This window comes from Hyla sarda, chromosome 11, assembly GCF_029499605.1.
Source record: "Hyla sarda isolate aHylSar1 chromosome 11, aHylSar1.hap1, whole genome shotgun sequence".
NCBI lineage: Eukaryota > Metazoa > Chordata > Amphibia > Anura > Hylidae > Hyla > Hyla sarda.
This window is the reverse complement of record NC_079199.1, coordinates 18,736,410-18,759,851: the sequence shown is the minus strand read 5'-3', so window position 1 is coordinate 18,759,851 and position 23,442 is coordinate 18,736,410. Positions and strand designations below refer to the sequence as shown.

Below are 23,442 nucleotides of genomic sequence, written 5' to 3'. Positions count from 1 at the left end.
TCCAGGAATTTTTTTTTAATTTTTTTTATATATATCAACTGGCTCCAGAAAGTTAAACAGATTTGTAAATGACTTCTATTAAAACATCTTAATCCTTTCAGTACTTATGAGCTTCTGAAGTTAAGGTTGTTCTTTTCTGTCTAAATCCTCTCTGATGACATGTGTCTCTGGAACCGCCCAGTTTAGAAGAGGTTTGCTATGGGGATTTGCTTCTAAACTAGGCGGTTCTAGAGACAGGTGTCATTAGTTATTAGTGCATTGTAAAAGAAATACCAGATATGGGTTGTTGATAGTCTATGATGGGGCCAGGCATATCTGTTTTAGCCTACCTGTAATACATTGGGGGATATTTATCAAAGCTGTCTATGTCCCGCATTAGAGATGAGCGAACTTACAGTAAATTCGATTCGTCATGAACTTCTCGGCTCGGCAGTTGATGACTTTTCCTGCGTAAATTAGTTCAGCTCCGGTGGGCTGGAAAAGGTGGATACAGTCCTAGGAGACTCTTTCCTAGGAATGTATCCACCTTTTCCAGCCCCCCGGAGCACCTGAAAGCTGAACTAATTTATGCAGGATAAGTCATCAACTGCCGAGCCGAGAAGTTCGTGACAAATCGAATTTACTGTAAGTTCGCTCATCTCTATCCCGCATCAATATAGACCAAACTACAGAGGGTTAGTCTGGTCTATTGTGCACCTAATTTATCAAAAGGCGCACGGCTCTTGATAAATTCTGTGCACAGACTTCGGGATCTAAGGTTTAGACTGTATTTAAAGCTGCTCCAACATGGTTGGACATTTCGGCGTACTTTCAGCCAATGCGACTTGTCGCTGAAAAGTTGCTTTTGATAAATTCAGCACCAATGCATTTTCCAATGCATTTCTGTCTAAAAATAGACTTGCATGCATCACGTTCTAAAAATACTCTAGAGCAAAAGTCGCTGAAAAGTCGCACATATTTAGACTGCGACATTCTGTGCGACAAATTTAGATGGGAAAAACCCATATGTGTGATAGCCTGGGGGGATGTAGGGTATGCGGAGTGTAGCTGTGCTGTAGTTAAAGGGTGCTTGTTAACCCTTGCTATTTGTGACGCCAGGGTGAGGGCTCCTCAGTAATGCTTGTCCTACCGCCACCCTTCCCAAGAACGATAGGGAGGTAGAGAATAATAGAATGTCCACAACCGGAGAGTTTTCTGAAAACAGGTATAACTTTTACTGAAGGTTTTCTGCAAGCTTCAATAACGGAACAGTCTCTATGCATACAAGTGCTTTCTTTGGAGATTGACAATGGTTGGGACTTTAGCAATTTAGAGTCTTTAAATCTTAAGTCTTTAGGGGATTTAGTTGCGGTCCAGTAGTCACACTAGCTTTAGCAGGGGTAGATTAGAACTCACGGTTTTAGTTCGGCTGAGGCCAGTAGGTTTTTGAGGCCTAGCGTGTCTTTGAAAGTTGCGTAGATCCGTCCTGCTAGTCAGGCATCCACGAGAGCAGCAACCCAAGAGAGCGATAATTGGCTACAGCTCCCTTATATGGGCAGGGGCTGGACTAGTGCTAATTGGTCCATTACTGATGTCAATCACCATTACAAAGATTTATGGGTAACACGTGACCCAAGGACCTCCTAAGGTCCTGCAACATACCATAGAGGAGATTTTCATGGTCACATGACCGAAGATCCTGCAACGCTAAACAAGGTAAGTACTATACATTATCCTATATATACTATTATGAAATATATACATATATAAACATTTAGATAATTAGACTTAAGAAGAGGCGACTAGGGGCAGGCCCACCTGAGGGACCCTACCTGAGCGTAGTTACTCTGACTTTGGGGACCTCTACACTAGGTACGGTATGTAATACGGTACTGGGCCACCACATATGCGTTTTTTCCTAGACATTTCTTTTTTATCCTATAGAGGTCAATTAAAGAAAAATGCCACAACAAAAATTCCATGTATGTATAGCATTTCATGTTTCCCTATTTACTCCCACCTAGAATGTGGCTTAAACATTTTTGCCCAAAAAAGAAAAGTCATAGCATTTTTGCAGAGTATTTAGGAAAAAAGGCGGTGTGTAAATGTAACCTAATTGTAATATATATATTTGTTTTTTTAGCTACACTTATAGTGTGAAACTTTTAATAGGTCACTATGTTCCTGGTGAAGAACTGACATCCATAAACAGCAATGGACACCAGTGTCCTACATTGCTTTCTTTTCCTTGCAGACTGGTTCAGACTTTCTATTCTAGGGATCTAGTCACAATTTGCAGTCACCTTTCCTCCCCCCCCCCCCCCCAAAAGTCACAGTATGACCATGATGTACTGACAGTTTTTATTGTAACAGGAATTTCATGATCCTTGTTACAGGTTTTGTCTCGTACATTTGCTTTAGTAATAAATCTTGAACATATAATGAATAATAAGGTGGCCAATAGACAACTATAAGATTAAAACCTTGTATCTCTGCCAGGAGGCTGAGCTGTGATTAGCGATAATACTGCCTGCATTCCACTTCCTGGCCTGCGGTGGATTGGCTGTCAGGGGGCATCTCAGGATAAGGACATATTCTTTTATTAGCAGACAACATAATCAAGACTATGCCTGGGAAGTTGTCATATACCCATCCTCTTAGCCATTAGTGTTGCTGGCGAATATTCGCAATGCGAATTTTATTTGCGAATTCGCAAATATTCACAAATATAGCACTATATATTCGAAATTACGAATATTCACTTATTTTTTTCACTGTACACATCTCAGTGATCATCCCTCTAATGTGGGGGACTATATTGCACCTAATGTGGGGGAACATACTGCCGGCCTAATGTGGGGGGGGGGGGGGGGGGACGACTATATTGCACCTAATGTGGGACAACATACTGCCAGCTTAATGTGGGGGACTATATTGCACCTAATGTGGGGGAACATACTGCCGGCCTAATGTGGGGGACTATATTGCACCTAATGCGGGGGGACTATATTGCAGCTAATGTGGGGGAACATACTGCCAGCCTAATGTGGGGGAACATACTGCCAGCCTAATGTGGGGGACTATATTGCACCTAATGTGGGGGAACATACTGCCGGCCTAATGTGGGGGGACTATATTGCATCTAATGTGGGGGAACATACTGCCAGCTTCATGTGGGGGACTATATTGCACCTAATGTGGGGGTACATACTGCCAGCCTAATGGTGCGGACTATATTGCATCTAATGTGGGGGTACATACTGCCGGCCTAATGTGGGGGAACATACTGCCAGCCTAATGTGGGGGACTATATTGCACCTAATGTGGGGGAAGATACTGCCAGCCTAATGTGGGGGAACACTGCCTGCCTAATGTGGGGGAACTCTGTCTGCCTAATGTGGGGGAACACTGCCAGCCTAATGTGGGGGACCACTGCCAACCTAATGTGGGGGAAACACTGCCAGCCTAATGTGGGGGAACACTGCCTGCCTAATGTGGGGGAACACTGCCTGCCTAATGTGGGGGAACACTGTCTGCCTAATGTGGGGGAACACTGCCTGCCTAATGTGGGGGAACACTGCCTGCCTAATGTGGGGGAGCACTGCCTGCCTAATGTGGGGGAACACTACCTGCCTAATGTGGGGGAACTCTGTCTGCCTAATGTGGGGTAACACTGCCTGCCTAATGTGGGGGAACACTGCCTGCCTAATGTGGGAGAACACTGCCTGCCTAATGTGGGAGAACGTTGCCTTCCTCATGTGGGAGAACACTGCCTGACTAATGTGGGAGAACACTGCCTGTCTAATGTGGGGGAACACTGCCAGCCTAATGTGGGGGAACACTGCCTGCCTAATGTGGGGGAACACCGCCTGCCTAATGTGGGGGAACACCTCCTGCCTAATGTGGGGGAACTCTGTCTGCCTAATGTGGGGGAACACTGTCTGCCTAATGTGGGGGGAACACTGCCTGCCTAATGTGGGGGAACACTGCCAACCTAATGTGGGGGAACACTGCCAGCCTAATGTGGGAGAACACTGCCTGCCTAATGTGGGAGAACGTTGCCTTCCTCATGTGGGAGAACACTGCCTGCCCAATGTGGGAGAACACTGCCTGTCTAATGTGGGGGAACACTGCCAGCCTAATGTGGGGGAACACTGCCTGCCTAATGTGGGGGAACACTGCCTGCCTAATGTGGGGGAACACCTCCTGCCTAATGTGGGGGAACACCTCCTGCCTAATGTGGGGGAACTCTGTCTGCCTAATGTGGGGGAACACTGTCTGCCTAATGTGGGGGGAACACTGCCTGCCTAATGTGGGGGAACACTGCCAGCCTAATGTGGGGGAACACTGCCAGCCTAATGTGGGGGAACACTGCCTGCCTAATGTGGGGGAACACTGCCTGCCTAATGTGGGAGAACACTGCCTGCCTAATGTGGGGGAACACTGTCTGCCTAATGTGGGGGAACACTGTCTGCCTAATGTGGGGGGAACACTGCCTGCCTAATGTGGGGGAACACTGCCAACCTAATGTGGGGGAACACTGTCAGCCTAATGTGGGGGAACACTGCCTGCCTAATGTGGGGGAACACTGCCTGCCTAATGTGGGGGAACACTGCCTGCCTAATGTGGGGGAACACTGCCTGCCTAATGTGGGGGAACACTGCCTGCCTAATGTGGGGGAGCACTGCCTGCCTAATGTGGGGGAACACTGTCTGCCTAATGTGGGGGAACACTGCCTGCCTAATGTGGGGGAACACTGCCTGCCTAATGTGGGAGAACACTGCCTGCCTAATGTGGGGGAACACTACCTGCCTAATGTGGGGGAACTCTGCCTGCCTAATGTGGGGTAACACTGCCTGCCTAATGTGGGGGAACACTGCCTGCCTAATGTGGGGGAACATACTGCCAGCCTAATGTGGGGGACTATATTGCACCTAATGTGGGGGAAGATACTGCCAGCCTAATGTGGGGGAACACTGCCTGCCTAATGTGGGGGAACTCTGTCTGCCTAATGTGGGGGAACACTGCCAGCCTAATGTGGGGGACCACTGCCAACCTAATGTGGGGGAAACACTGCCAGCCTAATGTGGGGGAACACTGCCTGCCTAATGTGGGGGAACACTGCCTGCCTAATGTGGGGGAACACTGTCTGCCTAATGTGGGGGAACACTGCCTGCCTAATGTGGGGGAACACTGCCTGCCTAATGTGGGGGAGCACTGCCTGCCTAATGTGGGGGAACACTACCTGCCTAATGTGGGGGAACTCTGCCTGCCTAATGTGGGGTAACACTGCCTGCCTAATGTGGGGGAACACTGCCTGCCTAATGTGGGAGAACACTGCCTGCCTAATGTGGGAGAACGTTGCCTTCCTAATGTGGGAGAACACTGCCTGCCTAATGTGGGAGAACACTGTCTGCCTAATGTGGGAGAACACTGCCTGCCTAATGTGGGAGAACATTGCCTTCCTAATGTGGGAGAACACTGCCTCCCTAATGTGGGAGAACACTGCCAGCCTAATGTGGGGGAACACTGCCAGCCTAATGTGGGGGAACACTGCCTGCCTAATGTGGGAGAACACTGCCAGCCTAATGTGGGGGAACACTGCCTGCCTAATGTGGGGAAACACTGCCAGCCTAATGTGGGGGAACACTGCCTGCCTAATGTGGGGGAACTCTGTCTGCCTAATGTGGGGGAACACTGTCTGCCTTATGTGGGGGGAACACTGCCTGCCTAATGTGGGGGAACACTGCCAACCTAATGTGGGGGAACACTGCCAGCCTAATGTGGGGGAACACTGCCTGCCTAATGTGGGGGAACACTGCCAGCCTAATGTGGGGGAACACTGCCTGCCTAATGTGGGGGAACACTGCCTACCTAATGTGGGGGAGCACTGCCTGCCTAATGTGGGGGAACACTGCCTGCCTAATGTGGGAGAACACTGCCTTCCTAATGTGGGGGAACACTGCCTGCCTAATGTGGGAGAACACTGCCTGCCTAATGTGGGGGAACTCTGTCTGCCTAATGTGGGGGAACACTGTCTGCCTAATGTGGGGGGAACACTGCCTGCCTAATGTGGGGGAACACTGCCAACCTAATGTGGGGGAACACTGCCAGCCTAATGTGGGGGAACACTGCCTGCCTAATGTGGGGGAACACTGTTTGCCTAATGTGGGGGAACACTGTCTACCTAATGTGGGGGAACACTGCCTGCCTAATGTGGGGGAACACTGCCTGCCTAATGTGGGGGAGCACTGCCTGCCTAATGTGGGGGAACACTGCCTGCCTAATGTGAGAGAACACTGCCTGCCTAATGTGGGGGAACACTGCCTGCCTAATGTGGGAGAACACTGCCTGCCTAATGTGGGAGAACACTGCCTGCCTAATGTGGGAGAACATTACCTTCCTAATGTGGGAGAACACTGCCTCCCTAATGTGGGAGAACACTGCCAGCCTAATGTGGGGGAACACTGCCTGCCTAATGTGGGGGAACACTGCCTGCCTAATGTGGGGGAACACTGCCAGCCTAATGTGGGGGAACACTGCCAGCCTAATGTGGGGGAACACTGCCAGCCTAATGTGGGGGAACACTGCCTGCCTAATGTGGGGGAACTCTGTCTGCCTAATGTGGGGGAACACTGTCTGCCTTATGTGGGGGGGAACACTTCCTGCCTAATGTGGGGGAACACTGCCAACCTAATGTGGGGGAACACTGCCAGCCTAATGTGGAGGAACACTGCCTGCCTAATGTGCAGTATATTTGCAGTAAATATTCCTTATGTTTTTGTGTGAAAATCATGTTTTCATAGTTTTGTTCTTTGTTCTTAATGGTTTTGTTCATTTTGTGCACCTATGTATAAATATATACTCCTATGTTTTGAATTTGAAAAAATCATATTTTATTTTTCCAATTAAGAGGGGTTTGGTGAATGTGCATATGAAACTGGTGGGGTTCACTACCTCCAACAAGGTTAAGAACCACTGCTCTAATACTACTGTGTGAGACCGCTGGGCGAATATTCACATATGCGAATATTCACGAATATTGATCTTGCACTTCTTTTAGCTTGTGGGCCAATGAGAATGATGCAAATACAGTTGTCGGAGATTAGCAGCGTACCCAGCAACCAATAGGAAAGTATCCCACCCCTTCGCTATGGGTGGGTTCACACCACGTCTTTACCCATACGGGAGCGCATACGGCTGGGGGGAGCTAAAACCGTGCGCTCCCGTATCCCGGCCGTATGCATGTATGGTAATTAATTTCAATGAGCCGACTGGAGTGTAGCCCTCCAGATGTTGCACAACTACAATTCCCATCATGCCCAGGCAGTCAGTGCATGCTGAAAGTTGTAGTTTTGCAACAGCTGGAGGCACACGGGTTGGAATCAATGAGCTAGAGTCTGTTTCCTAACTAGTGGTTCCCCACCAGTGTGCCTACAGCTGTTGCAAAACTACAACTCCCAGCATGTATGGCCTGTCAGTGCATTCTGGGAGTTGTAGTTTTGCAACAGCTGAAGGTTTTGCCCCCCCCCCCCCCCCATGTGAATGTATAGGGAACATTCACACGGGCAGGTTTACAGTGGGTTTCCTTCTACCAGTTTGAGCTGCGGCAAATTTTCCGCCGCAGCTCAAACTCCCAGCGGAAAACTCACTGTGAACCCCCCCCCCCGTCTGTGTGAATGTATCCTAAAAACACTACATTAACTACACTAATACAAAATAAAAAGTAAAAGACTACATATACACCCTTACACCCCCCCTCCCTCCCCCCATCTCATATGGCAGTGTTTCCTAAACAGAGCCTCCAGCTGTTGCTAAACAACAACTCCCAGTATTGCCGGACAGCCATTGACTGTCCTGGTAGGCTGGGAGATCGTGTATCATAAGATGGAGATTCACTGGCCACTGCAATCTCTCTGGTGTAGTGGAACTCCACCCGATCACATGACAACAGGAATATACAAAAAGAAAAAAAGGAGAGAGCGGACCTTGCTTCCAGCACCACAAATTCTTAAACCATAACCAGACCTCTGTAAAACAAAAATTGCTTATGACATTTTTGGCGCTCTCCGCTGGGGAGAACGCCCATAATGCAATGTCTACCCAAACAGGGAGCCTCCAATTGGTGCAAAACTACAACTCCCAGCATGCACTGACAGACCGTGCATGCTGGGAGTTGTATTTTTGCAACACCTGGAGGCACATTGGTTGGAAAACCTTCAGTTAGGTTCTGTTACATGACTCGGTATTTTCCAACCAGTGTGCCTCCAGCTGTTGCAAAACTACAACTCCCAGCATGTACTGGGAGATGTAGTTATGCAACAGCTGGAGGTATGCAACTACACCTCCCAGCATGCCGACACAGCTGTTTGCTGATTGGGCATGCTGGGATTTGCAGTTTTGCAACAGCTGGAGGGCTACAGTTTAGAGACCACTGCACAGTGGTCTCCAAACTGTGGCCCTCCAGATGTTGCAAAACTACAACTCCCAGCATGCTCAGACCGCTGTTTGCTGTCTGGGCATGCTGGGAGTTGTAGTTTTGCAAGTTTTTCTCATGCGCGAGTATATCGAAAATAAATTTGCGCATGCAAAAATAAATTCACAAGATACAACTACAAAAGTAATGAAATAACACTAATGAAGATTCTTTCTTCCTTCCTTGCAAATTGGCTGCGAACCATGTTGATAGATGATACTGTTACGCCGAGTGCTCCGGGTCCCTGCTCCTCCCCGGAGCGCTCGCGGCGTTCTTCTCTCTGCAGCGCCCCGGTCAGACCCGCTGACCGGGAGCGCTGCACTGACACTGCCGGTGGGGATGCGATTCGCATAGCGGGACGCGCCCGCTCGCGAATCGCATCCCAAGTCACTCACCTGTCCTGGTCCCCGGCTGTCACGTCCTGGCGCGCGCGGCTCTGCTCCTTAAGGCGCGCGTGCGCCAGCTCTCTAAGATTTAAAGGGCCAGTGCACCAATGATTGGTGCCTGGTCCAATCAGTCTAATTAGCTTCCACCTGTGCACTTCCCTATATAACCTCACTTCCCCTTCCCTTTCTTGCCGGATCTTGTTGCCTTGTGCCTAGAGAAAGTGTTTACAGTGTTTGCCTTACCAGTGTTCCTGACCACTTGCTATATCCATTGACTATGAACCTTGCCGCCTGCCCCGACCTTCTGCTACGTCTGACCTTGCCTCTGCCTAGTCCTTCTGTCCCACGCCTTCTCAGCAGTCAGTGAGGTTGAGCCGTTGCCGGTGGATACGACCTGGTTGCTACCGCCGCAGCAAGACCATCCCGCTTTGTGGCGGGCTCTGGTGAATACCAGTAGCAACCTAGAACCGGTCCACTGGCACGGTCCACGCCAATCCCTCGCTGACACAGAGGATCCACATCCAGCCTGCCGAATCCTAACAGATACTTGTATGACTTGTACTTCTACTGCTTCTATCAAGTTACACTGGTATACTTGCTATAAAGTTCCTTAATTTTCACATATGCGAATTGTCGCATATGCGCATTTTCACATATGCGAAAAAAAACGTGAATTTTACGAATATGCGAATTTAGCAAATATATGACGAATATTCATCCAGATATTCGAAAAATATCGCAAATTCAAATATGGCCTATGCCGCTCAACACTAGTGAGGAGGAGGTTTATTACAGTGTGTCACCCCAGTAGTAAGGTGATTACATGAGGAGGAGGTTTGTTACCGTGTGTCACCCCAATAGTAAGGAGATTAAATTAGGAGGAGGTTTGTCACAATGTGTCAGGTAGGGGCCCTCCCGCTGTCCTGTCAGCTGTTCGAGATGCCGCGATTAGCCGCGGCTATTCCGAACAGCCCGACTGAGCTAGCCGGGAACTTTCACTTTCACTTTTAGCCGCGCGGCTCAGCTCTGAGCGCACGGCTAAAGGGTTAATAGTGCGCGGCGCCGCGATCGGCGCTGCACGCTATTAGAGGCGGCTCCCGGCTTCACTATGACGCCGGGCCCGCCGTGATATGACGCGGGGTAACTGTGTAACCCCGCGTTATATCAGAAGAGCAGGACCAAGGACGTACCGGTACCTCCTTGGTCCTTAAGGGGTTAAATTAGGAGGGGGTTTGTTACAGTGTGTCACCCCAGTAGTAAGGAGATTAAATTAGGAGTAGGTTTGTCGCAATGTGTCACCCCAGTAGCAAGGAGATTACATGAGGAGGGGGTTTGTTACAGTGTGTCACCCCAGTAGTAAGGAGATTAAATTAGGAGAAGGTTTGTCACAATGTGTCACTCCAGTAGCAAGGAGATTACATGAGGAGGAGGTTTGTTATAGTGTGTCACCCCAGTAGTAAGGAGATTACATGAGGAGGAGGTTTGTTATAGTGTGTCACCCCAGTAGTAAGGAGATTACATGAGGAGGAGGTTTGTTAGTGTGTCACCCCAGTAGTAAGGAGCTTACATGAGGAGGAGGTTTGTTCACATATGCGAATTAGTGTTGAGCGGCATAGGCCATATTCGAATTCGCGAATATTCGCGAATATATGGACGAATATTCGCCATATATTCGCGATTATTCGCACATTCGCGGTTTATGTTCGCATATGCGAAAATACGCGAATGCGGAAATTAACGTATGTGTAAATTCGCATATGCGTAAAGTTACATATGCTAGTTTTCGCATATGCGTATTTTCGCGCGCCAGTCTCATACAGTGGTATTACAGCCTTCTTTACACCACACAAGCTGGAAGCAGAGAGGGATGATCACTGTGATGTGTACTGTGAAGAAAAAAAACAAAAAACAAAAAACGAATATTCGTAATTACGAATATATAGCGCTATATTCGCGAAATTCGCGAATTCGCGAATATGCGATATTTGCGTATAATATTCGCATTGCGAATATTCGCGAGCAACACTAATGCGAATATACATACGTGCGGATTACATGTGGAGGAGGTTTGTTACAGTGTGTCACCACAGTAGTAAGGAGATTACATGAGTAGGTTTGTTACAGTTTGCACCCCCCTTTAGTAAGGTAATTACATGAGGAGGTTTGCTACAGTGTGTCACCCCAGTAGTAAGGAGATTACGTGGGGAGGAGGTTTGTTACAGTGTGTCACCCCAGTAGTAATGAGATAAAATTAGGAGGAGGTTTGTCACAATGTGTCACTCCAGTAGTAAGGAGATTACATGAGGAGGAGGTTTGTTACAGTGTGTCACCCCAGTAGTAATGAGATTACAGGAGGAGTAGGTTTGTTACAGTGTGACACTTTTGGATATTCGCATTTGCTAGGACGTGGGAATATTCACATATGCGAATATGTGGCCATGCCTCGTGACTATGCAATCATGCGAATATACATAAAACGCGAATATTCACGTATGAGAATATACATACTTGCGAATATCAATCCACGTGAATATTAAACCATACGAATATTCCACATGCGAATATTAATCCATGTGAATATTCATCCATGCGAATATGCATGACATGCGAATATTTCACATGTGCGGATATTTGTCCATACCATGTGAACATGCAAACATGCGAATATAAGCAACGCGCGAATATTTGCATGTGCGAATATACATACTTGCAAATATGGATCCATGCGAATATACATGGCATGCGAATATTCACATATGGGAATATACACACCTGCGGGTTACATATAGAGGAGGTTTGATACAGTGTTACCCTACTAGTAAGGAGATTAAATTAGGAGGGGGTTTGTCACAATGTGTCACCCCAGTAGTAAGAAGATTACATGAGGAGGAGGGGGTTTGTGACAGTGTGTCACCCCAGTAGTAAGGAGATTACATGAGGAGGGGGTTTGTTACAGTGTGTCACCCCATGAAAACGCAAATATTCACGTATGCGAATATACATATTTGCGAATATTGATCCATGCGAATATACATACCTGCGAATTACTAGTGTTTAGCGGCATAGGCCATATTTGAATTCGCGAATATGCGCGAATATATGGACGAATATTCGTCACATAAATGCGGATATTCGCATATTCGTAATGTTCGCGGTTTAAATTCATGTACGCGAAAATTATCATACAAAGAGAATTTACGCATGCGAAACGTCGCATATGCGAAGATTAGTGTATGCGAAACTTCGTATATGCGAAGATTAGCATATGCTAATCTTCGCATATACGAAGTTTTGTTCGGCAGTCTCACACAGTAGTATTAGAGCCTTCTTTACACCACACAAGCTGGAAGCAGAGAGGGATGATCACTGTGATGTGTACTGTGGAAAAAAAAAAAAAAAAAACGAATATTCGTAATTACGAATATATAGAGCTATATTCGCGAAATTCGCGAATATGCGATATTCGCGAATAATATCCGAATTGCGAATATTCGCGAGCAACACTACGGATTACATGTGGAGGAGGTTTGTTACAGTGTGTCACCCCAGTAGTAAAGAGATTAAATTAGGAGGGGGTTGATTAAATTAGGAGGTTTTTTTTTACAGTGTGTCACCCCAGTAGTAAGGAGATTAAATAAGGAGGAGGTTTGTCGCAATGTGTCACCCCAGTAGCAAGGAGATTACATGTGGAGGGGGTTTGTTACAGTGTGTCACCAGAGTAGTAAGGAGATTACATGAGCAGGAGGTTTGTTACAGTTTGCACCCCCCTTTAGTAAGGTAATTACACGAGAAGGAGGTTTGTTACAGTGTGTCACCCCAGTAGTAAGGAGATTACATGAGGAGGAGGTTTGTTACAGTGTGTCACCCCAGTAGTAAGGAGATTACAGGAGGAGTAGGTTTGTTACAGTGTGACACTTTTGGATATTCACATTTGCTAGGACGTGGGAATATTCACACATGCGAATATTTGCCCATGTCCTGTGACTATGCAAACATGCGAATATATAAACCGCGAATATTCACGTATGCGAATATACATGATTACGAATATCAATCCACGCGAATATTAAACCATGCGAATATTCCACATATACGAATATTTTGCGTGTGAAAATACAAACATGCGAATATTAATGCATACGAATATACATGACATGCGAATATTTCACATATGCGGATGCCATGTCCATACCATGTGAACATGCAAACATACCTGCGGGTTACATGTGGAGGAGGTTTGATACACTGTGTCACCCCAGTCATCACATCACAGTTATCATCCCTCTCTGCTTCCAGCTTGTGTGGTGTAAAGAAGGCTGTAATACTACTGTGTGAGACTGGCGCGCGAAATTCGCATATGCGAACATGAGTATATACTAATTTTCGCATATGCTAATTTTGTATATGCTAATATTCACGAGATTATAGCGAATATGCGAATATTCGCGAATATATGACGAATATTCGTCCATATATTCGCAAATTCGAATATGGCCTATGCCGCTCAACACTAGTAAGAAGATTACATTAGTGTTGAGCGGCATAGGCCATATTCGAGTTCGCGAATATATGGACCACATAAGCTGGAAGCAAATATTCGCGAGCAACACTAGATTACATGAGGAGGAGGAGGTTTGTGACAGTGTGTCACCTTAGTAGTAAGGTAATTACATGAGAAAGAGGTTTGTTACAGTGTGTCACCCCAGTGGTAAGGATATTAAATGAGGAGGGGGTTTGTTACAGTGTGACAGTTTGGGATATTCGCATTTGCTTGGACGTGGGAATATTCACATATGCGGATATTTGTCCATACCATGTGAACATGCAAACATGCGAATATAAACAACGCGCGAATATACATACTTGCAAATATGGATCCATGAGGAGGAGATTTGTGACAGTGTGTCACCTTAATAGTAAGTTAATTACATGAGAAAGAGGTTTGTTACAGTGTGTCACCCCATGAAAACGCGAATATTCACGTATGCGAAAATACATACTTGCGAATATTCACACGTAAATATTAACTCATGCGAATATTTCACACATGCGAATATTTGTCCATACATGTGAAAATGCAAACATGCGAATATGTACGTATGCGAAGATAATGTAAAGATACATGTCATGCGAATATTCACATACGCGAATTTACATACCTGCGGATTACATGTGGAGGAGGTTTGTGACAGTGTGTCACCTTAATAGTAAGGTAATTACATGAGAAAGAGGTTTGTTACAGTGTGTCACCCCAGTAGTAAGGAGATTACATGAGGAGTAGTGTTGCTCGCGAATATTCGCAATTCGAATATTCGCAAATATCGCATATTCGCGAATTTCGCGAATATAGCGCTATATATTCGTAATTACGAATATTCGTCTTTTTTTTTTTTTCCCACAGTACACATCACAGTGATCATCCCTCTCTGCTTCCAGCTTGTGTGGTGTAATGAAGGCTCTAATACTACTGTGTGAGACCGGCGTGAGAAGATTCGCACATGCGAACATTTACATATGCTAATTTTCGTATTTGTTAATTTTCGTATAAGTTAATTTACGCATACGCGAATTGTTTAGCATTCGCGAAAATAAAACGAGAATATTACGAATATGCGAATATCCGCGAATATATGACGAATATTCGCCCATGTATTCGCGAATATTCGCGAATTCGAATATGGCCTATGCCGCTCAGCACTAATGAGGAGGAGGAGGTTTGTGACAGTGTGTCACTTTAGTAGTAAGGTAATTACATGAGAAGGAGGTTTGTTACACTGTGTCACCCCAGTAGTAAGGAGCGTAAATTAGAAGGGGGTTTGTTACAGTGTGTCACCACAGTAGAAAGGAGATTACATGAGTAGGAGTTTTATTACAGTGCGTCACCCCAGTAGTAAGGAGATTACATGAGGAGGAGGTTTGTTACAGTGTGTCACCCCAGTAGTAAGGAGATTAAATTAGAAGGGGGTTTGTTACAGTGTGTCACCACAGTAGTAAGGAGATTACATGAGTAGGAGTTTTGTTACAGTGTGTCACCCCAATAGTAAGGAGATTAAATTAGAAGGGGGTTTGTTACAGTGTGTCACCACAGTAGAAAGGAGATTACATGAGTAGGAGTTTTATTACAGTGCGTCACCCCAGTAGTAAGGAGATTACATGAGGAGGAGGTTTGTTACAGTGTGTCACCCCAGTAGTAAGGAGATTAAATTAGAAGGGGGTTTGTTACAGTGTGTCACCCCAGTAGTAAGGAGATTAAATTAGGAGGAGGTTTGTCACAATGTGTCACTCCAGTAGTAAGGAGATTACATGAGGAGGAGGTTTGTTACAGTGTGACTCTTTTGGATATTCGCATTTGCTAGGACGTGGGAATATTCACACATGCGAATATTTTGTCCATGCCTTTTGACTATGCAAACATGCGAATATACATAAGCCGCGAATTCACGTAAGCGAATATACATACCTGCGAATATTGATCCATGCGAATATATACGATGCGCATATTTCACATATGCGAATATTTGTCCATACCTTGTGAATATGCAAACATGCGAATATACACAACACGCGAATATTCACGTATGCGAATATACATACTTGCGAATATTGATTCATGCGAATATACATACCTGCGTATTACATGAGGAGGAGGTTTGTTACAGTGTGTCACCCCAGTAGTAAGGAGATTAAATTAGGAGGAGGTTTGTCACAATGTCACCCCAGTAGTAAGGAGATTACATGAGGAGGAGGTTTGTGACAGTGTGTCACCTTAGTAGTAAGGAGATTATATGAGGAGGAGGTTTGTTACAGTGTGTCACCCCAGTAGTAAGGAGATTATATGAGGAGGAGGTTTGTTACAGTGTGTAACCCCAGTAGTAAGGAGATTACATGAGGAGGAGGTTTGTTACAGTGTGTCACCCCAGTAGTAAGGAGATTACATGAGGAGGAGGTTTGTTACAGTGTGTCACCCCAGTAGTAAGGAGATTACATGAGGAGGAGGTTTGTTTCAGTGTGTCACCCCAGTAGTAAGGAGATTACATGAGGAGGAGGTTTGTTACAGTGTGTCACCCCAGTAGTAAGGAGATTACATGAGGAGGAGGTTTGTTACAGTGTGTCACCCCAGTAGTAAGGAGATTACATGAGGAGGAGGTTTGTTACAGTGTGTCACCCCAGTAGTAAGGAGAGTAATTTAGGAGGAGGTTTGTCACAATGTGTCACCCCAGTAGTAAGGAGATTACATGAGGAGGGGGTTTGTTACAATGTGTCACCCCAGTAGTAAGGAGATTACATGAGGAGGAGGTTTGTTACAGTGTGTTACCCCAGTAGTAAGGAGATTACATGAGGAGGAGGTTTGTTACAGTGTGTCACCCCAGTAGTAAGGAGATTACATGAGGAGGAGGTTTGTTACAGTGTATCGCCCCAGTAGTAAGGAGATTACATGAGGAGGAGGTTTGTTACAGTGTGTAACCCCAGTAGTAAGGAGATGACATGATGAGGAGGTTTGTTACAGTGTGTCACCCCAGTCTTAAGGAGAATACATGAGAAGGACATTTGTTACAGTGTGTCACTTTTGGATATTCGCATTTGTGAATTTATATTCTTGCTAGGATGTGCAAATATTCACATATACGAACGAATGCGCAAAATTTGCTAATATAGGACGAATATTCGTCTATATATTTGTAAAATATCGCGAATTCAAATATGGCCAATGCCGCTTATTACTAATGAAGAGGAGGTTTGTTACAGTGTGTCACCCCACTAGGAAGGAGATTACATGAGGAGGAGGTTTTGTGAATAATCGCGTATGTGAATATATATTTGCTAGAATGTTCAAATATTCACATATACGAATGAATACTCGAAATGTCCACATTGCTAAATTTGTGCAGAATTTCCGCACGGAAAACACATGCGGACATTCTGCACTTTTGGATAATTCAGTGGTCGGCAATGCATTTCTGAACTTAATCAAAAAAAGAATAGACATGTCTATTTTTAATTTTTAAAAATTTTTTTTTTGCAGACACCAAAATCGGGATTGCAGCGGCAGAAATCCACCATGGGAATCGCGAAAATTCCACCGTGTGAACAGTGCTGCAGAATCCCAAGGAATTCATTGGGACTCCGGTGCAGCTGAATGTCCTTGCGGAATTCCATAAGGACATTTTGCCACATGAACGTTCCCTTTCGGTGGAATCTTAACCCCTTAATGACTTAGGATGTAAATGTATGACTGGGACTTAGCACCCCAGGACGTACATATACATCCTATACATGACGTGAGCACCGGAGCGGTCCTTGCATCATGCACGGCAGGTCCCGGCTGGTATCAGCAGCCAGGTACCTCCGGTAATGGTGGACATCACCGATCGCGCTGATGTCCGCCATTAACCCCTCAGATGCCGTGATCAATACAGATCACGGCATCTGCAGCACTGCGGCAATTTAAATGGCTGATCTGATCGCACGCAGCATGGCCACGGGGATCAGAGCAGCCATGTTGGTGGACAGAGGTCCCCTCACCTACCTCTGCCACTCTCCCGGGGTCTTCTCCCCTGGTCTGACATCGAGCAGACCAGAAAAGAATATCGTCAATAATACTGATCAGTGCTATGCCTATGCAAAGCACTTAACAGTATTAGCAATCAAACGATTGCTATAAATTAGGGGTACTCAACTATTTTTAGTGAGGGTCCGCTTATCCAGGTCTGCCATCCGCTGAAGGTCTGAGCTGAACGCTAAGGCCTGGTACACAAATAGTGGCCTCAGTGCCATGAAGGATAGAGCAAACGAGCAACTGAAGTGTGCACACTGTACTCCTGAATTTAAAACTGCCACACTCTGTGCCCCCGGTATATTACTGCCACACACTGTACCACTGAAAATTATTCTGCCCCACTCTGTACCCCCTGAAATAATACTGCCACACACTGGGCCCCTGGTATATTACTGCCACATACTATTCCCCTGCAATATTACTAGTGTTGAGCGGCATAGGCCATATTCGAATTCGCGAATATTCGCGAATATATGGACGAATATTCGTCATATATTCGCATATTCGTTATTTTATTTTCGCATACGCGTAAATTCGCGTATGCGAAAATTTACATATGTGAAAATTCGCATATGCGAAATTAGCATACGCGTAAATTCGCATTTGCGAAAATTAGCATATGCGAATTTTCGCGCGCCAGTCTCACACAGTAGTATTAGAACCTTCTTTACATCACACAAGCTGGAAGCAGAGAGGGGTGATCACTGTGATGTGTATTGTGAAGAAAAAAACAAAAAAAAAATGAATATTCGTAATTACGAATATATAGTGCTATATTCGCGAAATTCGCGAATTCGCGAATATGCGATATTCGCGAATAATATTCGAATTGCGAATATTCGCGAGCAACACTAAATATTACTGCCACACGCTAACACTGTGCCCTGTACCAACTAATTGTACCTCTGTACTCCAAATAATTGATGCCACTGTGCCCCCAGAATTAATGATGCCACTGTGTTCCAGAGTTATTTATGCCACTGTCCCCCAGAATTAATTATGCCATTGTGCCAAAAAATTTATGATGCCACTGTGCCCCCAGAATTAAGGATGCCACTGTGCCCCCAGAATTAAGGATGCCACTGTGCCCCCAGAATTAGTGAAGCCACTGTGCCCCCAGAATTAGTGAAGCCACTGTGCCCCCCAGAATTAATGATGCCACTATGCTGCACAAAATTTATGATGCCACTATGCCCCCAGAATTAGTGATGCCGCTGTGCCCCCAGAATTAATGATGCCGCTGTGCCCCCAGAATTAATGATGCCGCTGTGCCGCACAGAATGAATGATGCCACTGTGCCACACAGAATTAATGATGCCGCTGTGCCGCACAGAATTAGTGATGCCGCTGTGCCCCCAGAATTAGTGATGCCACTGTGCCCCCAGAATCACTGATACCGCTGTGCCCCCAAAATTAATGATGCCACTGTGCCCCAGAATTAATGATGCCAGTGTGCTGCACAAAATGAATGATGCCACTGTGCCCCCAGAATTAATGATGCCATGTGCCCCCAGAATTAATGATGCCGCTGTGCCCCCAGAATTAATTATGCCCCTGTACCCCAGAATTAATGATGCCGCTGTGCCCCCAGAATTAATGATGCCACTGTGCCCCAGAGTTGTTTATGCCACTGTACCCCCAGAATGAATGATACCGCTGTGCCGCACAGAATGAATGATGCCGCTGTGCCGCACAGAATGAATGATGCTGCTGTGCCACACAGAATTAATGATGCCGCTGTGCCGCACAGAATTAATGATGCCGCTGTGCCGCACAGAATTAATGATGCCGCTGTGCCCCCAGAATTAGTGATGCCGCTGTGCCCCCAGAATTAGTGATGCCGCTGTGCCCCCAGAATCAATGATACCGCTATGCCCCCAAAATTAATGATGCCACTGTGCCCCAGAATTAATGATGCCAGTGTGCTGCACAAAATGAATGATGCCACTGTGCCCCCAGAATTAATGATGCCACTGTGCCCCCAGAATTAGTGATGCCACTGTGCCTCCAGAATTAGTTATGCCGCTGTGCCCCCAGAATTAGTTATGCCGCTGTGCCCCCAGAATTAGTAATGCCACTGTGGCCCCTAGAATTAATTATGCCGCTGTGCCCCCAGAATAAGTTATGCCTCTGTGGCCCCTAGAATTAATTATGCCGTTGTGCCCCCAGAATTAATAATGCCCCTGTACCCCAGAATTAATGATGCCGCTGTGCCCCCAGAATTAATGATGCCGCTGTGCCCCCAGAATTGTTTATGCCACTGTACCCCCAGAATGAAGGATGCCACTGTGCCCCTACAGGAACTTTTCCACTGTGACTCTCCAGCTGACAACTCCCATCATGCACAGACAGAAGGTCATGATGGGAGCTGTAGTTCTACAACAACTGGAGAGTCACAGTTGGGGGAACACAAATTTGTACCTGAGAGCTTGGCTGCCATCCCAGGTCCCGCACTGCTCCGCTGCTCTGGCCTCTTCTAGTTAGGCCTGGCCAGAGCAGATGATGCAGGCAGTGCTAATCGCGCTGCCGGCATCATAGGAGAAGCGCGGGGCGGCCAGGCAGGGAACACAGTGCTCCCTCACTCCAGGCCGCGGCTATTCATTTGTATCGGTGTCTTAAAGACACCTATACAAATTAATGAGGGGAGGTCCGGATGACTGGCGGCCGTGGTCCAAATGTGGACCGCAGTCTGCCAGTTGAATACCCCTGCTATAAATAGTCCCTTATGGCTATTTTTTCCCCCATTTAACCCCCAAAAAGCCTAAAAATTTAATTAATAAACATATTTGGTATTGCCGCGTGCGGTATTGTTAGAACTATCAAAATATAATGTAAACGATTTTGTACGGTGAACAATATAAATGTTTAAAAAAATAAAGTAAAAAATTGCTGAGTTTTGGTCACATCACATTCCCCCCCAAAAAAAAATATATGATCAAATACTCAGATATACGCATTAGTGGTACAAAAAAAAAAAAAAAATCCCAGCTCAAAAAATAGATTTTCCATAAATTCTATGGTAAAATGAGTGATGTCGTAACAAAGTACAATTAGTCATGCAAAAAACCAGCCCCCACATGGGTCTGTGGATGGAAATATAAGAGTTATGATTTTTTAGAAGGCGAGGAGCAAAAAAAAATATAAAAAATTTGAAAACGCAAAAATAAGTGTCCTTAAAGGGGTTCTCTGCCCCTAGACATCTTATTCCCTATACAAAGGATAGGGGACAACATGTCTGATCGTGGGGGTCCCGCCGCTGTGGACCCCCGCAATCTCTGTGCTGCACCCAGGGTTCGTTTAGAGCAGTGGTCTTCAACCTGCGGACCTCCAGATGTTGCAAAACTACAGCTCCCAGCATGCCCGGACAGCCGTTGGCTGTCCGGGCATGCTGGGAGTTGTAGTTTTGCAACATCTGGAGGTCCGCAGGTTGAAGACCACTGGTTTAGAGCGTCGGGTTTAGCACTAGAGGTTTGTGACGTCACGGCCGTGCATCACTCGTGACGTCACAGCCACTCCCCCTCAATGAAAATCTATGGGACTCCCATAGACTTGCATTGAGGGGGCATGGCCGTGACGTCACGAGCCTCCGCCTGGCATCGCCAGTCATCCAGCATGGACATTATTTTGTGACGGGAGAAAGAACGGAAGAAATAATTAATGCATGCACTATTTCTCCCGTTACTTTCTCCTGTCACATAATAACGTCCGTTATTTATAACGGGCTATGACAGGTTAAAACGGATAATGTAAAAATCCCATAGACTATAATGGGAATTTTTAACTGGCGTTTGTTTAACATCCGTTTTTGTTAACGGAACATTAAACGGATCTTTAAAGGGGTAGTCCAGTGGTGAAAAACTTATCCCCTATCCTAAGGACCGCTGGGGCCCCCTGCGATCTCTCTGTACGGGGGCCAGGCGTCGGGTGTCGACCCCCGCACGAAGCGGCGGCTGGCGCCCCCTTAATACATCTCTATGGCAGGGCCGGAGCATTGCCGAAGGCAGCGCTCCGGCTCTGCCATAGAGTTGTATTGATGGGGCGTGTCGTCCGCCGCTTTGTTCGGAGGTCGACACGCCCCCTTCGCGAGGGCTGCCGGGGCCCCGTACAGGAGATTGCGGGGGGCCCCAGCGGTCGGACCCCCGCGGTCTGCAACTTATCCCCTATCCTTAGGATAGGGAATAAGTTGTTCACCACTTGTTCCCTACTGGACTACTCCTTTAAAATGGATAATTCTATAGTGTGAAATGGGCCTAACAGATATGTGTAATGATAAAAGCCTTTTCTGGGCTCCACTTCCCCCATATCACTGTAAAATGTGACAATGTTCTATTTACATTACTTTCTTCTACAACCATACCTACCATTATATGCAGTGCCAACGAATCCTCTAGTGACATGTCCATTACATTTTGGCAGAGCTCCAGTTCCCTGCCAGCAGGTTGTAGACCTGTAAGTCTCATTGCGCCCATTGAGTGTAGAGATCTTGTTACATAAGGCTGTAACTTGTTTAAAGTGTAACTGTCGTCAGCAAAAACATTTTATATAATGTAGATAATACCATTTTATGTATATTTGTAATATACATTAGTTAAAAAATGTGTATATTTTTGTCCCTGCAGCTATTGCATATGTGTCTCTATGATGAGACCAAATACAGGAAGTGAGGGTGGACAAGCAGGGCTCTGTGCACTAAGGAAAAGCAGGATAGTGTGCACTGAGGCTCTATAACAGTGGTCTTCAACCTGCGGACCTCCAGATGTTGCAAAACTACAACTCCCAGCATGCCCGGACAGCCGTTGGCTGTCCAGGCATGCTGGGAGTTGTAGTTTTGCAACATCTGGAGGTCCGCAGGTTGGAGACCACTGCTCTATAACATGCTCCTGGCTCATACATCAGGATGATTGACAAGCCAGGAGCCCGCACAGATCTCTGCTTGTCCTATTCTCACTTCCTGTTTTTGGACTCCTCATAGAGACACACAGACAATAGCTGCAGGGACAGCATTTTTTCACCCAAAAATAAACACAATTTTTAACCAATGTTTATTACAAATATACATATAATGGTATTATCTACATTATATAAAAAAAAAAATTTTGTTGGCGACAGGTACACTTTAAGGCTGGATTAACACATAGTATTTTGTTCATTATTGCAGTATGCAGAGGTCTTTTTAAAAATTAAAGAAGCGATCTGATTGGTTGCTATGGGCAACTTTTAGTTTGCACAAGTTTTGATAAATCTCCCCCTATGTTTGTACTGAGCCTTAGGGTTGGGTTACCCGTAACATATCTGCTGCATATCTTCCTGCAGCGGAAATTCCACTTGCGAATTTTGTTGCTACCCATTGACTTCAATGGGTAGCAACTAGGGTCGCCACCTGGCCGGTATTTTACCGGCACATCCGGTGTTTTGGCCACCATGCCGGTATTTTAATATCAAAAATATTTCTCCAATCAATCCTCCAACTCTTTGAATGTTACACCATATACTATACCAGTGTTTCCCAACCAGAGCGCCTCCAGCTGTTGCAAAACTAAAACTTCCAGCATGCTGGGAGTTGTAGTTTTGCAACAGCTGGAGGTACCCCTGGTTGGGAAACACTGACCTATACTATTTACTATTTAATAGTCCAACGTGCTGGGAGTTGTAGTTTTCGTTTGGGGCAGCTGCTGAGCCACAGGCTGTATCAGGGCATGCTGGGAGTTGTAGTTAGTAACTAACTGCAACTCCTGAATTTAACAAAAAAATAGCTTTCAAAAAGTCCCATAAAAACAAAAATGGTCCTGTTAAAAACTACAGATCGGCGCGCAAAAAATGAGCCTCATACAGGCCTGTATAAGGAGAAATAAAAAAGTTATAAGGGTCAGAATAGGACAAAATTCCCCCCACATATGTGTATCCTGTGATGTTATGCATATATAATTAATTAAGCAAATTAGCATGGTCAGTATTTTTTATTTTTTTTGCAAGAAGGGTGGCAACCCCAGTAGCAACATACCCTTAAAGAACAGTTCTAGTTAAAAAAAATCATCTTCTGTGCA

At 45.8% G+C, this 23,442-nt stretch overlaps 1 protein-coding gene across 1 annotated transcript in view; it reads left to right on the top strand.

Annotated features, from left to right (window-relative positions):
- ATL1 (atlastin GTPase 1) overlaps positions 1–23,442 on the top strand; it is a 78,336-nt gene that overhangs the window by 5,391 nt on the left and 49,503 nt on the right.